The 15,479-nt window shown below is 40.9% G+C and overlaps 1 long non-coding RNA gene across 1 annotated transcript; it reads left to right on the top strand.

Moving 5' to 3' along the window:
- Positions 1-420: 420 nt before the first annotated feature.
- LOC309400113 lies at positions 421-2,185 on the top strand. The gene is made up of 2 exons (XR_014176606.1): positions 421-542; positions 2,045-2,185. It is a non-coding gene; the product is annotated as an uncharacterized lncRNA (long non-coding RNA).
- Positions 2,186-15,479: the final 13,294 nt, after the last annotated feature.

Consider the following 15,479-nt stretch of genomic DNA (forward strand, 5'->3'; position numbering starts at 1 on the left):
AATTAACTATACAGGCTATGTCAACAGAGCGCACCTCATTTTTATTTGCCAAGATTGGTGCCATTAGAATACTGTACAACCAAGACTGGGCTTGCACATTATAAGCATATTATGTTTAAATTATGTACTAAATTAAAATGTGACTTAGTGTATGTGGCACCAAGGCAGGCAAAATGGGGTTAGTTTATCATTTAACATGTATGAGTCCAAGCAATCTGGTTAATGAGATGAACCATGATTCTGATTTTGTGTGTTGCTTGTGTATAGCTGAAGAGTTAATATACGGTATTCCACAAGAGATAAGGAAGGGTAAATTCAATTCCAGGTATATAAACATGCACACTTTATACTTTTATTCAGATACTTAGTATTTTAAAAATCCCATTTATCTTCTTTTTCTTTTACTCCTGTGGGAAGTATACCCCAAAAGGACAGTGCCAGAAACCTCACAGCACCAGGAACCTCAGAAAACAACCTTCTCCCTTTAAGAAAACCCCAGGCAAAAGCATCAGCTGAAAGGAAACTTAAGTAGAGCCATTAAGGTAAGAATTTTCTTCCAACACTCCCATCCTCCTGAAAATATTGAACCCCAGCAGCTTTTCTGAATTCAGACCAGTTTATTGCCTTGGTTCCTTAGAATTAGTTTTTAAACAGTATTATCTACTAATTTATGTATTTATTTCCTGAAATAAGGCTTCTTGGTTCTCTGTGAACCATAACCTAGAGTAACTGCTTACCCCAAATATTTAGACAAAGTTAACAAAATTTCAGCCAGGTTCTAAAGCTCTTTCTTAATGTTATTTTGATGTGCAACATTTGATTATTAAAGAGTTGCAGACCTTTCTTCTCACAATGCACTGAAACAGGAGAAGGAGTTTGTCTTGCTATCTCAGCTCCTTACAATAGTTTGCTTCATGTAATAGACATAATGAGGTCAATTTTTTTAAAAAAAGTAAATGCCTTTGAACAACAGGCTTAAGTGTTTTATTTTGTGTGTGTGTTTGTGTGTATGTGCTATGTGTGCGTGTGTGACTTAATATGTTCTGAGAATCCGTGTCTTACTTATTTTATGATCTAATGTATTTGGTGTAATTAAATTATGTGTGCTGTATTGTACAAATCCAGCACTATTTGTTAAAGGGATCATTTAATCACCATTTACTTCCTATGTTATGAATATTAAATTGCCTTTAAAAGATACAAGAATTTATCAAGCCATTTATCTTCATCTCTTTCCTACTTAGCTCTTCTGGCAGTCTTATAATGACCATTGTTAAAAGTTGTGAACTTTTTCTGGTAGAGAAAATACCTTGACATACAAACTTTATTCAAATACTGCATAAAACCATGCCTTAACTATTGATAAACCACAATTAGCTGGATCTGCGCCATATGCCAAACCTAGAATCATGGCTAACAAACCAAGCACATCACAAAATGGCTTCCTATGATACATGATCTTGGTGACATTTATCTAAATGTAACAGCTCTTCATTTCAGGATGATTTTTGTCCCCTGCAGATATGCCCAGGATTATTTCCTCTGTTTGATCATTTTGACTCACACATCAGATCCTTGGAGTTCAAGATGGAAAAGAAGTTAAACCTGATCAGGATAAAAGGCTCTTTAAAATAAAATAACTATCTTGCTTATTTCTTAAGGGTTTAAGGAAAGGTGCTTTCTTAATTTGCATACTTTAAGACTTTCAGCTGAAAAACGATAGTAGTTTCTACTACATAACCCTATAATGGATCTGTGTTTCCTAGTCTGGCAACTTCTGACATGTTGGAAGACAGCTGAAGCACTCAAAACCTCATCTCTGTTTTTCTCTCCCATCTGTTTTCACTCTCACTTAAGTATGAGCAAGGCTTAACATCACTGAAAGAAAACATCCTTTTCAGCCAAATTTCAACAAATATCTTCAGCCTCTCCATGGACATTTTTTTGTTAATATTACGGGATGGGAGGGCAAAAGTTATCTCTGTTGAGGGAAAGCTATGCATTAATAAGGAAAATCATACTTTTTTTTTTTTTTTGCATTCAGGATCCAGCTTAACTTATCTGGGCTTGCAGAGGAGAAAGAAAAGGGAAAAAAAACAACAACCCCACAACCCTGTCTTTTTCAGTATGTACAAATTATGGTAATAAGGCAGAAAAATATTAAACCTCTCCTTATGCCTCTTGATCTCAAAAACATTTGTCTAGATTATCTGTGTGGATATCTTCTGCATTTTAGCTTTTGAAAGATAGACCTATGAAAGAAATAGATACAAAGGGAAGGTAGGTGATCTGTTCCATTTTTCTTTTTAAAAAAAGTTGGGCAAGCAGCATATGAACATATATTCAATAAGGAGTCTAAAAATTCCTGGATAAGTTATTTCTCAGCAAGAGATCCAACTTAGTTGTCAGAGAGAGAGTGATGGAACTGGATCATAGGTGATACCATAGGCACCAGATAACCATATGAGTTGTTTCCTGGTGATTTCACCAGTGCATGCCTGTAGCTTTTTTTTTTTTTTTTTTTTTTTTTGTGGCAGCAGCATACAAGTGATTTGCCACTGCTTTTTCTTCTGAAATATTTTTTCCTCAATATCCTTATCTAGCTTAGAGTCCTGGGCTCTCCTAATGGCTTTCCACACTACTACTAACCAGGAAAGACTAGTTATGGTTAGCTTTTGGAGGATCAGTCAAATTTACCATAACATACCTGATTTGCAAAAGTGTCGAGAATTAGTAGATGGCACCAAGAGTTGGTATTTCTATTTCTATATATATATATTGTATTTTTTGGAGTATAAGACGCACCTTTTTCCCTCAAAAAAGAGGCTGAAAATCTGGGTGCGGTTTATACACTGAATACAGCATTTTTTGTCTCATGAAACCCTGCCCCTATCACCAAAATTTGCCATACAAAGCCTTTAGGAGGCTTTCAGAGTGCTCCTGAGGGCAGGGAGGGCAGAAATGAGAGAAATGGGCCATTTGTGCTCAATTTCCCCCCCCCCCCCAGCCCCCAGGAGCACTATATAAGCCTCCAAAAGCCTATGCATGCCTTTTGTCAAAAAATAGGGCTGTTTTTGTGAAAAATGGCATTTTTGCCCCCCCCTCCCCCGGAGCACTCTACAAGCTCCTAAAGGCTACGCATGCCCTTTTTTAAAAAAGGGGGGGCATTTTCACGAAAAATGGGCTGGTTTTGGGAGGTCTACAGAGTGCAAAAACTTTTTTTTTTAAATGTGCCTCTTCAAAACCTTGGTAAGTCTTATACTCTGAAAAATATGGCATTATCTATATATTCTATATTATGTAAATAAAGGTAGCAATAGCAATAGCATTTAGTCTTATATACTGCTTCAAAGTGCTTTACAACAATCTTTAAGTGGTTTACAGAGTCACCATATTGCCTCCAACAATATGAGTCCTCATTTTACCGACCTCTGAAGAATGTGCCACCATGGCTCCCATTTTTCAAACCCTGGCCCGGAGTTTGCAATACCTGAGGGGAGGGACCCCAGCACAGGAGGTTGGTGGTGGGAAGGCTGTCTGTCAAAACCCAAAGCTGCAAGCGGGATCCCAAACCCGAAACTGCAAGCAGCAAAGTGGCAAGCAATGCAGAGCTGAAGAATAGCTGATCTAGGCTGATCAGCTGATCGTGGTTGCCTGCCAACTGGCCAACTGCCTATTGATCAATTCTGCCAGCAGCCTGATGATCAGCTGATTGGGTCTGCTGGGTAGTCAGCTGCTCCGGAGATGGAACAGCTCCAGCCTTCAAATGGCGCTGGGAGGCAAAGGCACCCAGCACAAACTTTAGTCCTTATTTTTAGTCCTTATTTTTTTCAGAACTTACCGTGTGCCTAGAATACGGCTTAATAAACCACTTGGAACTCAACGCGAGTGATGTCCTAATTGTGGGTTCGGTCTGGAGCTCGGACCTTTGAGACCTTTAAGGTGAATGTAAAGGATTTTCTGTCCAGGTCGTGTCCAATTCTAGGGGGCAGTGCTCATCTCCATTTCTTGGTCTTCAGCATTGTCTGAAGACATTTTCTTTTTCTTTTTTTGAAATTTTTTTATTGTTTTAATTAAACAAAAACACAAAAAAAATCATTGTTCATTACATCTTGTAGAAAGCATGTCGATTGGTTACAGATAAATTTCATGTGTTACTATACATCCTTCATATTTTTAATTTACATTTTAAATCGAAAATCTTTATATATTTTGCCATCAATGTACCATCATTCTCATTTAGCTGTAATTATTTCAACGTGCTTTTATCTAGAATCATTTGTATTTAAAGACACAACCACCTACTGGCATTCATTAGCTATTCCTATAAACCTACAATAATTACCCTTTTATAGCATATTCCCTTTTTTCCCCTCAACTCACTATTTAAGGCTTATATCTTAACTTAACTTAACTTAACTTTATTGGATTTCTAGACCGCCCCTCTCTCGGAAGAGACTCGGGGCGGTGTACAATCATATTAAAACAGTTAAACAGTAAATATACATGTTATAAGTATACAATAAATAAATTAAACATAGGACTGGAGGAGGTAGTAGAAGTTCCCTGTACAATTTAGTTAAGTTAGACTAAAAATTATTTTACAAAATTTAAGAAAGTTAAAACATTAACCTTAAAAGCTATCCCAAATAAAATATCCGGCAGGAGGTAAGAGCAGAACTATAAGTGGGCCAGGCCGGCTAATCGGAACAGGTGAGTCGTAAGTTTTTGTCGGAAGGAGCGGAAGTCGGTAGTAGTTCTAATATCGGGGGGGAGGTCATTCCAGAGGGTTGGGCCCATCACAGAGAAGGCTCTACTCCTAGGCGCCGCCCGTTGGCATTGCTTGGTGGACGGCACCCGGAGGAGTCCCTCCCTGTGTGAGCGAATTGGTCGCAGGGATGTATGTGGTAGAATGCGATCCCGCAGGTAACTAGGCCCTGTGCCATGGAGCGCTTTGAAGATGGTAATCAACACCTTGAAACGCACCTGAAAAACCACAGGCAGCCAGTGCAGCTCGCGCAGGAAAGGTGTTATGTGGGAATACCTGGTACTCCCCATGATGGCCCGCGCGGCTGCATTCTGAACTAGCTGTAGTCTTCGGGTACATCTCAAGGGGAGCCCCATGTAGAGAGCATTGCAGTAGTCCAGACGAGACGTCACCAGCACATGAGTGACTGTGCGTAAGGCATCCCAGTCCAATAGGGGGCGCAATTGGCGCACCAGGCGAACCTGGTGGAACGCCCCCCTTGCCACGGCTGCCACATGGTCATCCATCGACAGCCGGGCATCTAGGAGGACGCCCAAATTGTGCGCCCGTTCCACAGGGGGCAGTTGTTCGACCCCTATGGCCAGTGATGGAATCAACTGGTTGAACCGAGGCACCGGTAACCACAGCCACTCAGTCTTGGAGGCGTTAAGCTTGAGTCTGTTGTCCCCCATCCAGACCCGGACGGCTTCCAAACACCGGGACATCATTTCGACAGCCTCGTTGGGGTGGTTTGGGGTGGAAATGTACAGCTGAGTGTCATCAGCGTACAGATGGTATCCAACCCCAAAACCACGGATGATCTCACCCAGCGGCTTCACATATGTGTTGAACAGAAGGGGCGAGAGGACCGACCCCTGCGGCACCCCACAAGTGAGTGACCTCAGGGTCGACCTCTGCCCCCCTGCCAACACACATTGCGCCCGGTCGGAGAGGTAGGAGCCGAACCACCGCAAAACGGTGCCCCCGACTCCCATCCCCTCCAGCCGGCGCAATAGGATACCATGGTCGATGGTTTCAAAAGCCGCTGATAGATCTAATAGGACCAGGGAAGGTTGGAGACAGGACGATAATTAGCTAGTTCCGTCGGGTCCAGGGAAGGCCTCTTGAGCAAGGGCCTCACCACCGCCTCTTTCAAGGCGGCCGGTAGGGACCCCTCACCCAATGAGGCGTTCACTAGGCCCAGGAGCCAGCCTCGTGTCACTTCCCAGGATGCCAGTACCAGCCAGGAGGGGCACGGGTCCAATAAACATGTAGTGGGTCGCAGCCATCCACGTAACCTGTCCAAATCCTCGGGGGCAACAGAATCAAACTCCTCCCAGAATGGTATCTCAAGACTCGCTGTTGACAACTCCCCTGGTCCACTGAAGGGGGTCCATCCACTCCGGATCTGAGCGATTTTATCCTGCAGATATTCTCCAAACTCCTCTGCTCTGCCCTGTAAAGGCGCTTCCCGCGACGTCTGTAATAAGAGGGAGCGGGTTACCCGAAACAGGGCAGCAGGGCGGTTATCGGCGGACGCAATAAGAGCGGCGCAATGTCTACGTTTGGCCGCTCTTAATGCCACAAGGTAAGTCCGTGAATAGGCTCTTACCTGTGTTCGATCAGATTTGGAGCGCGAGGACCTCCATCTGCTCTCTAGGCGTCTCCTATGGCGTTTCATCACCCTCAGGTCCTCGGTGAACCAAGGAGCCAGGGTGGTTCGTTGCCGTAGGAGAGGCTGCAAAGGCGCAACCCGGTCCAAGGCCCCGGCAGCCACCCTATTCCAGGCGGTCACTAGGTCCTCCGACCGAGAGCGGGTCAGGTCTACAGGAAGTGGCCCAAGCTCCGTCTGGAATCTATCCGGTTCCATCAGGCGCCTGGGGCGGTACCAGCTTGGACAGTCTGGTTCCGCCTCCCCGCGGTGGGGGGTAGCGCCAGGGAAGTCGAGCCGGAGAGATGAGTGATCTGACCATGACAGGGGGGTAGTAACTACATCCCCTATTCCCAGATCACTCATCCACTGTTCAGATACAAAAACAAGGTCCAGCGTGTGACCACCCTCGTGTGTGGGGCCCTGAATTAATTGGGTCAGGTCCATGGCTGTCATGGAAGCCATGAACTCCCGAGCCACCTCGGACGCTTCCCCCGTCGACGGCAGGTTGAAATCCCCCATAACCATAAGTTTGGGGGTCTCAACTGCCGTTTCTGAGATCAGCTCGAGGAGCTCGGGCAGGGCTGCTGATGCATAGCAAGGAGCCAAGTATACAATCAGCAGACCCCACTGCCTCCCTGGGCCCCATTTCACACCAAGGGACTCACACCCGGATATCTGAGGTACAGTGAACTCTCTTGGCTCCAGATCCTCCCGTATAACTACCGCCACCCCACCACCCTTACCCAGGGCCCGGGGCTGATGGAATGCACGGAAACCTGGTGGGCACATCTCCGCGAGGGGCAAGCCACCCTCGTGGCCCAACCAGGTCTCCATTATCCCTGCAAGGTCCAGCTCCCCCTCTGAGATCAACTCATTAATGAGGGGGGCCTTGTTGATCACGGACCTTGCATTGCAAAGCATCAGCCTTAGGCCCTGGCTCTGTAGTTCCTGGCCACCTAGGCTGCGGGGGTTGGTATAAACGACCGGGCGTGTCCAACACCCACGGTCTCCCAACTGACTACGAGATCTTCTTCTGTCCTCGCACCCACCCCTCCCTACGACCGTTTTAATAGGGCAACCCTCTGTTGAAGTGTCATTCTCCCTCCCCCCCCCTACTACACTCACTTCCCTCCTGGACTCACCTGTTCGCCTGGCACTGGTCCCTCTCCTGGCCTGATTAACCCCCCCCCCACCCTGGAGCCCCCTAAGAAGGATAAAAAACATTTCATTAAAAAACCCCTAAGTTTACGCTTCCTCCACCTCTCTGGGTTCACAAACCTGTCATCAAGGTGGGCCCCGGAGGGGGCAAAGGGCCATGCCTGCAAGAGGGGGAACTCCCGCAGCAGGAGCAAGTCCGACCTCGAGTACGTAATGGTAAAAAGCTATGACAAAGTCAGGGTGCTGTTGATGTTAAAATCAGTAAGCCAGGATCTAATGGGAGGAAAACAATGTCCACGATCACAACTAGGTGGGAAGATCTTATGTAGGCCAGGTGATCGGTTGGAAAATAGATAGTAAATAAATAGATGGAGGCCTCTGTGCAGTCCATTGTGGGCGGAAGAGGGCAGATAGTTTGTAGCAGCTAGTTGTTATAAAATAGCAGATGGCGAGGGTGAGAGGGGGAGAGGTAGTAGGAGTAGCCAGGCAGGTGAAACGCCATAAGTCAGAAATAGCAGGAAGTCAACAGGATACCAGATGTTAAACGGGCAGATTATAGTCATCAGGGGCACCTGGGCACAAGCCATGGCAGGTAGTTTGCAAAAGGGCAATAGATCTTAGTCTGCCAGGTAGGAGGGCGACAAATCTTAATCTGCCAGGTGGGGGGGGCTCCTGCCTGTTTTCAGGACAAGCCCTGCTCTGCCCCTAGTGCCACTAGTGCCACAGTTCTTCCCCTTTCTGCCTGGCTCCAGCACACAGCACAGTTTCAGCTTCAGCACACAGCACAGCTTCCAGCAGCTAGTCCTGGCCTCAACCTGCCTCCCCTCCTGGTCCGGACGCCGTTCCAGCCGACTTACGGCCCTCTCGAAGGCCTTCCATCGGCATCCTGCGTCACGGGCCTCCCTCCGTCCTCGCGCTGCCCTCCGGTGGCTCTCACCGCTCTATTCAGCGTCCCGAGACACTTCTGCTGCCGCAGGGTGCTTTTTTAACGTCTCGTTTGGTGGCGACGTCTCGTTCTTCGTCTGCTAGAGCCCCCACCGCTACCGCCGCCGCCACCACCGCCATAATCGGTCTCCGATTCCAACTGCAATCCCCATGTCAGCCAGTGCTTTCTTGATCTCCCTCTGGCTATTCGCCACCCTGAAGGACCAAATTAGGTCTCAAAGAAAGCCAGGGTGGTCGTTGAGGCTCAATCCCGGCCCAAAAGGTGGAAAAAGGGCCGGCAGCAACCCCTCCTTTGTCAAGGAGCTCCGGAGCATTTTCGGAGCTCAGAAGTCAGTCGCCATTCCCCGGAAACTCCTCCTCCTCCTCCATATCTGATTGCTTTTACCAATGCCAACACATGTAAAAATCATTAAACATTATCCATTAACATTTCCTTATTATTATAGTTATCTAAAGAAAAAAGAAAAAAAATTACCATTTATATTACATCTCCTCCCCTCCGACCCAAGAAAAATTACATTTTTATAATAAAATCTAAACAAAAGTTTGTTTACTAACAAACTTTTGTTTAGATTTTATTATAAAAATGTGCCCAAGAGAATTTCATCTTTATAACAAAATCTAAACAAAATGTATTAGTGAAATTGATAAATCTTTTCCCTAGGTCCCAATTTACAGTTTATATCCAAATTATTTTTACTAATTGAGATTATTATTTCATTATTATTATCATGAGTTATTAATTAACGAATAAACATTTTAAATAAAACATTCTAAAAGTCCTACTTATTAATCACCAAAGGTTAACTAAATTTTGAATTATCAACCTTCATTATCAGCCTGTGTCTTTCCAGTAACAAAACAATCTTATCTCCTTAGCCAGTTGTTGTGTCAATTCTCTTATGAATTTCTTTATAAAGTTTTTTAAAACTTCTCTCTGCATTTTTTGCTTGAAAGATCTCTCATATAGTCTTGTTGCCCTTGAACTGATATTAAAATTAACGTCTTTGATTATCAGATGTCTTTCTAAAGCTGTTTCTCTTCTTAATTCCATCATCAAATCCATATCTTGACAGGGGGGTTAGAGCTCCAGATCATCAAGTATATAATAATAATCAGATTCACTTTTCCATGTTCCCTTCTTTCCACTTTCACTCATAAGTGCTCCATTATTAAGTTGATCTGTTATCTTGTCTTTATCTTCTATATCTTCACTCTCTTCTTTAATTTTTGAGGCTCCAGTCCCTTCATCTTTTATTGTGCCAGACAATAATCTATCCAACTTCTTATCAAATCTCTCAAATCCTTCCAATATATTTAGAATTCCATCCAAAAAATCTGGTAACTTAGGGTTTCTTCATCTGTATATAAATACATATTTCCCAGAAGAGAAGAAAAAGTTTAAAATCCACTGTCACTCTCGCCTTCAATGTCTCTTTTATGTATAAAAATATTTTTGTTTTGAATTTGCTTAAAAATAAGATCCTTTTAATTTTTTCAAAAAAGTGAGGGTTCTATCTTTTCTTTTCTTTCCCTTCCCTTCTCCAAAATATTCCACAAAGACACCTGCAAGACAACAGTCCGTGTCCTTGAGTCGTTATCAGTCTCTACAGACAAGCTGCAAACCCTCTAGTTACAACGGCAACAGAATCAGAGAAAATAGAGCAAAGGATACTTTGTTTCAAAAAGAGAAAAAAACCAAGTTCTGGCTTCTGAATGGCAGATTCAACTTTCTCTTATTCGTATCAGACTTAAGGAAAGCAAAAATCTCTAAGTGTCTTTAATAAAATTTAATAAACAGTAAGAGGAAGGATTATTAAACTAAAAAATAGTTTTAGCTCAACCAAAAAATAAAGGTAGCACAAAATAGGAGAAAAAATCAATTCATTCACTCAAGAGGAGAAACGGAAAGCGTTCCAATCACTTCAATCCGCAAAACACTGTTACATAGAAAAGGAAAAAAAAACTTTCTAAGGTAGTCCAATAAAGATAAATTTCACCGCTTTATTTTTTTGCTTAAAGGACTAATTTATCTTTTTTTAAAATTTCTTTGGGCAATCATTCTCAAAGAAAAAATCTCACCAGCTGGATTCACTTTCACTGCCTTCTTTCCGGAGCCGTCTCCGACTTTGTTTCCCGCCACTTGGGGAACTTCCCTTGGGTCGATCAGGGACTTTGCGGTGTCCCTGAGACCAGCAAGGATTTGTCTCCCTGTCACCGTCTCTTTGGGATGGTTTAGGTCCATATGGATCGTGCAGCTGGTAAAAGAATCAATGATGATCTCAGACTGTCGAGACTGCACGTTGTGTCATTGAGACATCTGGCTCGCTCTCCCTGTCTGAAGACATTTTCTGTGGCCAGCATTGCGATATGCCAAACATGCACAGAACACTGTTACCATTCCACCAAAGTGGTACCTTTTAATCTACTCACATTTGCATGCTTTCAAACTGCTAGGTGAGCAGGAGCTGGAGCAGATTATCCAGGTAGAGTAGGAGTTGCAATCAGCTATAAAATATAGAGTTATACAATTATCGCTGTGATGATGTACTACTAATGAAGACCAGCTTCATATTGCCATAGCAATGATTAAATGATAATTTAAAATACTATAATCATTTTCAACCTTGAAAATGGCAATTTTTAAGCGAATAAAAAACAACATCTTGATCAGGCCTATTGGGCTCTCAAAATTAAAAACCAGCTGTCCGAAAAAAGATCAAGCAGAAATTGCAATACAAGGGTTTTCAAATTTGAGGTTCTTAGCAACTTCTCCCCATGGTTGCTGACATCAACATGGCTTGTTGCCATTGTAACATTCTAATATTGACAGTTATTTTGTCTTCTCTTCCTAATGATTCTCAATATTGCCTCCTTTTTTTACAGCTACCCATTGACTCGATTCATTTATCATATCATCTACCATGAACCCAGAATTATTCAGGTCTGATAAATTTAATATTTCCAGATATTGAGGTTGTCCTTTAGATATCACTCTGAGGACTCTCAGTCATGATCAGTATAACAAATGAATTTCTTACCTATTCTTTTTATTTATTTTTATATTATATAGTATACAATACATAATCTAATTATGAACCTAAATTCATAATCTAATCTAATCTAAATTTGACCTGTGGTGACGCAGTACTTAGAGTGTAGTACTGCAGGCTACTTCTGCTGACTGCCAGCTGACTGCAATTTGGCAGTTCAAATCTCACCAGGCTCAAGGTTGACTCAGCCTTCCATCCTTCCAAGGTGGGTAAAATGAGGACCCAGATTGTTGGGTGCAATATGCTGACTCTGTAAACCACTTAGAGAGGGCTGTTAAGCACTCTGAAGCATATATAAGTCTAAGTGCTACTGCTACTGCTAATTATAATATTTAAATATAAAATTATAAAATAATATATTATAATTCCAATGTAAGTATTGTAATTATATATTATTAGTACTATTCCCTGACTTCCCTTTTCCTGAATTCCCCTTTGGTACCTTTGTGAGAATTCATTTACAGGACTTTAGTACAGAGACTGATCTTAATATACATTACAACTTTTTTAGAAGATGAAAGATTTTACATTTGAGGTCAAGGATATGGAACTTCTACTCCTTTGAGGCATTCAAGATATGCTTTAATTTATTTTTAAATATTTACTATTCCCATTTTCCCTCTAGGAGAGGAGAGATTAAAAATCAAAACTCCTTAAATTCTAGACAGGAGTGAATGTTGGTATAATAGACTAATTAAAAAAATTTAAAAAAAATTAAAAGTATATTGGTAGTGAAACCACATCAGGAGAATAATTTCAAATGATATTTGTATAATTTTGCCCCATTACTAACAAAAACTGCACAAGAGTTGGGACAGTGGGTTAGCTGAGAATGTAGCATTTTTGACCTAAGACAGGCCAAAAGTCCTCCCTAACTTTGTAGGGAATATTCTATTAAATTCCTGTACCAAAGCCAAATAATATTTTAACCTATTTTTCATATTGGCTACAGTCATAAATTACATGAAGTTTGGGTTCTTTTAATAAAGACACTTTTAATAAAGCAAATCACACCCTTCCTAACCAATGGCTGTCCTCTTCATAAGAAAGATTTATATTGTCTAGAACACTGTTGCAGGCTATTGTGCCAAAACTATACATTAGTTTTGGGCTTTTTCTGTCCTTCCCTTGCTATACTCAAAAAATATATATCCAGAATTTGACTCAGAATGCTTACCAATAAGTCCTCTGATCTATATCAGCATACTCTCCACGTGTGGGCTCTGAATCCCTGAATTATTTAGAACAAAGATTGAAAGATAGATGCCAATGGGCATATGGCCATGTACACTGTATGTGGATTCTCTTTTTCTGACAGTTATGCTGAGTATGCACAAACATTGCAAGGTAACTAATATCACTTTAGTGGAATTCAGGGGAGGTGGGGGAGGCTGTACCAGAACTTTCATTGTAACACACCCCAGTTTAGATCATGCCTGAACAGTGATCTAGTCATCTCGTGATCTGCTATTGAGGACTTTCCCAAATGCTCTAAAGTTTTCTGCTACTTTTTATGTTTGATATTTTTGCCAAATCAGATCTCAGCTGCTTGGTAACATAGATTTGTCATTTAGATACTATCTTTTATTGGCTCCTAGTACTGGCATCTTAATACTGAAACATCACTAGAATTATCTGTGAATAATATAGCCTAACTCAGTAACAATACAATGTATTTAAACAATTACACTAAGAAATGGCTCCTTTTAATGACTCAAGTGAATTCTTTGGAATACAGAAAATGAAAGCAACTGGATACAATTGCTAGCTATTACTGAACATTTAAGAATCAGTCATTTCTGGCAATATTGTGAAATGGAGCTTGCTGGGACTACAAATCAGTTAAATTTCCTGGTTTGGATTAAGTCTCAGCTGTAATTGAAAATCCACATATGTATTATTGACATTTAAATCAACCACTTGAAATATATAATCCTCCAGATGAAGAACTATCATTCATGATTTATTTCACCAGTGGCCATGTTCTCTGCATTCTGATAAATATTTACATGTTGTTGGAATTGTTTTATAGTCCTGTATCCATGCTATTTTCTATATGAAGACTAAAATAGGATACATAGTATATTCCCAAGAAATGTAAACCAGCTTAGCTGATTTTTTTTTATTAGGACTGTGTAGCCCTTCTTTTGGGAAATGTTTTATTTAAATAACATGGAACAATTTATTGGAATAAGTTGCATTATCTCAAGAGCTGATATCATGTATCATTCCTGTCCAGATTTCCAAACTGGAACTTTAAAGCGTATATTTAGTAAATATTTTTCCTGTACAGAATGCCTGTTGCTTTCTAACAGCTCCTTGACACTGTGCAGACTTTTCTAATCAGTTCACAATGGCATTTATTAGGCAAGAATAATCTATATCAGTAGCAAAAAGTCAATGTCAGAATACAGAGCACACTGGAAAGCTAAGGATTATGATTATAACAAAATGAGATAATTCTCAACTCTTTATAAATGCTTCATTTATATTTTCAGAGTAACCCTGCAAAGCCAAATTTCATGAAGCACTAGGGTGGAAGCATTTCAAACCTATTCTTTGTTGTGAATATAAATGGTCATTACCCAGCTGCATTACATTGGTGTATATAAAATTGTGGCTAAAAGAGCCATCTTTGAATCTCCAAACCAATACAATAAATAAAGAATCTCTACTGGTTTCTTACACTACAAATTATGGAAAAAGTCTGCTAACTAGGTGAACTACTAAATAATATAAAAGATCTTAAGGCATAAGATTGTTTCATTAAAGCTTGGATTAGTAGCTTCCAGTTTGGCATGCTTTCTTAAGTGAACTTTTTTTCTGGATATTGAAGGTTTTTAATATTGATCATGAAAGTAGTATTTTCCTGGCTCATCCTCCTGTATGTTAAAATCAAAAAAAATTTAAATCCCCCATATATATATATATATATAGGCACAGCTGTAATTCAAATGCTGTTTCAGCATTAATTCACAGCTGTAATTCAAATGCTGTTTCAGTGGTGCTTTTCAATGTTGCCTACCAATTTGTCCTTCTTACACAGGAACACTGGAACAGAAGAAAGGTATAAAGAACCCAAATTTACCACATTTAGTGTTCAGGTCTTAGTGCATTTGGTTTTGCTGACTGTAGACTTCAGCAAATCTTTTTAATTTACATTTGTTCCCAGAAAAATCTGCCCTGATATTTCACTTAATTCAGTAAGCATCCAGATTGGCCAACGCCTTTCCAGAAATTTCCCCAAATGTACTACCTCTTGCAATTAGATGATCAAATCTGGCAAAATAAAGTAGAATAATACTCTAGAAATACATTATGGTAAGGATGTTTATGTGGCAGATGAAATAATATATAAGCAAAAAGTGTATTGATAGTCTGATGCTTGCTAGAAACTAGCAACAGTATTTCTTCAGTTCTGAACATGTTATAAAAGACTGTAATTTAAAATTAAAAGTAGAGAACTATGTAGAGGGAAAGGGAAAATGATCCAAATGCTATGCCCTTCTCATAAAATATTGCTGATTTCTCATCCAAATTCTTGTGTGCCTTGCATAATAAACAGCATCACTACACCTACTCTGAAACTTGACAAACTATTTGATGGGTAGAAGTGTCTGTGGGGGGGTGCGTGTGTATGCCAAGCCTTAAGAGACTATTTTGGAAAAAAAGCAATTAAAATATCCAAAGCTAATACAAATGGTTGATTTAGAAACACAGTAACTTAAGAGTTGATGGAATAGGTAGTCAACTAATAGTTAGCAGAAACATTTTTGTTCTTAACATACTTTCATGTTTATAGCAATTGTTTCTTTATGACAAAACTCTACAGTGCCTTGGCTCCACTCCAGATCACTGTTTCCGTGCAACACCATGATTGAAATCCATCAAGGAGCATCGTCCACATCAACCAGTCTAAGTG

This window comes from Natrix helvetica, assembly GCF_964273705.1.
Source record: "Natrix helvetica genome assembly, chromosome: 1".
In the NCBI taxonomy this organism is placed as follows: Eukaryota; Metazoa; Chordata; class Lepidosauria; order Squamata; family Natricidae; genus Natrix; species Natrix helvetica.